At 39.5% G+C, this 2,738-nt stretch overlaps 1 long non-coding RNA gene across 1 annotated transcript; it reads right to left on the bottom strand.

Annotated features, from left to right (window-relative positions):
- Positions 1–480: 480 nt before the first annotated feature.
- Positions 481–2,360, bottom strand: LOC138493176 (uncharacterized). The gene is made up of 4 exons (XR_011276293.1): positions 2,271–2,360; positions 1,492–1,632; positions 1,250–1,343; positions 481–1,006 (listed from the first exon to the last, which is right to left on the bottom strand). It is a non-coding gene; the product is annotated as an uncharacterized lncRNA (long non-coding RNA).
- Positions 2,361–2,738: the final 378 nt, after the last annotated feature.

Genomic DNA, 2,738 nt, shown 5'->3' with positions numbered 1-2,738 from the left:
CTTTCATGTCTAGTGCTAAGGGAGGGGAAACCAGTTTCCTGATGTTGATTAATGGGGTGTGTTTGTGGGACAGAAAGCCATCTGGCGAGGGTGTGGAAGCCCTGGCTTTTTTATTTTTAATAATTATAAAATGTTGCAGGTCATTTTATTTCTGAAAGGACAGTCTCCTAATTAGACCTCCCTTTCATAAAGCTGCATGCCAAAAGCATAGTGCATACCTGTGCCCTTGCTGCACCCATCTCCTAACAACTAGAGCACCTGCTCTTCAATGGCACATGGCAGGTTCAAAGGTCACATGTGCATTCCTATAATATATACAAAGTATGTCAGTGGAAAAGTCAAATTAAGGAAGAATCCAGCTAAAGGACAGGGAGAGGGACTCCCAAATTCAGAACCACAGATCAGACCATACCAAAAACAGATTGATAGAAAACATGAATGTTTTATTTAAATTTCATTTGTTTTTTTTAAATACACATATTAAATCATGTTTAGAGCTCATTATCTAAATATCAACATCTAATTTGGAAAATTGAAAAATATAATCAAACACTGTTTATCCAAAAACACAACTGATAATTCAGTCAATACTGGTTTAATGTAGCCAAGCAGTCTGAACAACATGCCGGTTGAAGGGGATCATCCGGCTAGCGATCATCAGAGGGAACGGCCACATTTGATAATATAAGAACAACCACAATTACATAAGCAAGGCAATGTTGGTTACTTCTGAAGTTGGAACTAACAAAGCGGGGGTGCCATACGTCAACTACTATACTGCCATGACCTATTGAATACACTGGGTCTGACATGCAAACAAACAGTAGTTTCGATGGTTCAGAGCATCTAAGCTGTTTTACAATTGATGCCCATCTTCTTCAGGACGGTGCACTCCCATCAAGATGTGTGCCACTGGATTTCATGATGTGGAAAACTGCGTATATAGGGCGATAATGCATTCAGCTGTGGAGATTTGTGCAAGCTGAATCCATAGTTTTCCCTAAAACTTCAAACAAAACAGAAAAACACAAACCCCAGTCAAACAAGTTCATAAATGAATTATACATTAAATGTAAAACTAAAAATAAAGTGCTGACACAATAAGCTAAAAATATGGTTTTGGTAAGAATGATCTTGTGGATACCGAACAGGATGAGCATCCCCCCTCCCCGCAAAAATTAGTCCAGCAAAAAGTCCTCCATGTTTGTTAACGGGAGAAAAGGGTTTAACAGTTAAATTCTTAATTTACCATTATCTCAACCTTGGAGTTGGTCATCTTTTCCCGAATATATACCCTGAGAAATAAATGTAGACCAGCAGAACCAATTCTCTAATAAGTAGAACTGCAAACAAAGAACAAAAACAGGTACATGTTATGATCACGGAGGGGTAGTGATTAACTAAAATCCTCTCCGAAAAATAATGGGAAACCACCAAGGTACAGTCCCTCCCAAAGTGCCCATAGAATCAAAAAATGATTATTATGTTCACCTGAGTAAGAACAGACAGGGCGAAGAAAAAAATATATCTTGACATTATGTAGCAGACGACAGCTGGCTTTAAAGCGTCTGCAAAAAGGTGTCCTACCAGGACAGAATGATATTCGCCATGGTGTAATGAACACACCAGGAACTGAAATAGATAAATAAATAAGCAATATGCCACCAATGCATTGGGTTTTCATGACAGATCATGCTTATGTTATAATATTCAGCCTAATAACAGTCAAACTATATTCCTAAATGTATTCAAACATTTCAACAGATTGCACAAGGGATATAGTCACTGCCATGCTCATAAAAAATGGCGGCATTGCGAAACAAGCAAAAAAGACATTCCTAGGTGTCTGAGACGTTTTCAAAAACGTTTTCAATAGTGGGCTAAGGTAGAGAGTTTATTGTAACACCCGTGAAGAAATGGCGACATTGCCAGACATAAAAGATAGCAGCATCTGATGTAATGGCTAGCAATTTCCCAAATGTTAACAAAAGCCAAATATATCAGTGTAGGAACGGTTACCAAGATGATGCAACAACACGCAGTAAAAGCACGAGGCTAAAGAGGCACCCTACTGATCCCTCCCTCTCAAATGGCTACCGGCAGACAAAAGTATACAATTGCTGCTGTACCCGTAATTCAAACCTCGATGTGTGTTACTGTGCACACGTTCACTAAAAACACTGTGCCACAACTTTCAGCATATGGCTGTGAAACTTGCAAGTGTTAAATGAACAAACAAACAAACAAACGCCCCTACCGGCCCGACTTACCTGAATGATGTTAGCGTCTGTAACTACACCCGTCCATGTCCCGGGGATCTCAAAGGATCTCCCAAAAGCCGTCTACAGAAGGAATTTAAATAATCAAGTGGGCGGGTACTGGCATAATGCGTCATCCGCCTCAACAGTGTAATCAGCCTGATAAGACAACGCTGGACATGAAAAAACACGAGCCCAAGCCGAGAAGGAAAAGACCCCCTCCTTAATGCCATGCAGACTCAATTACACCAATGACAGCCTCGGCAGCAAATGCACGCGCCGCAAAATCACGAAATGTCAAGTCAAAATCCGCCCCATAGAGAGTAAGCCTTGCTTAAAGGCAGATTGAAATTACAATTTATTGAATAAATATTGAGCGTAATGTTTGTATGTCTTAGAACAATGGATGCTATTAATAGAATGGTTGAAAAAGCACAATATGGAAAATGCATGAAAATATAAAGTAACAGGAAAAGAATA

This window comes from Ambystoma mexicanum, chromosome 10 (assembly GCF_040938575.1).
Source record: "Ambystoma mexicanum isolate Mex_15411 chromosome 10, UKY_AmexF1_1, whole genome shotgun sequence".
Lineage (NCBI taxonomy): Eukaryota > Metazoa > Chordata > Amphibia > Caudata > Ambystomatidae > Ambystoma > Ambystoma mexicanum.
Note: the sequence above shows the minus strand (reverse complement) of the source record. Positions and strands in the feature narration are given on the sequence as shown.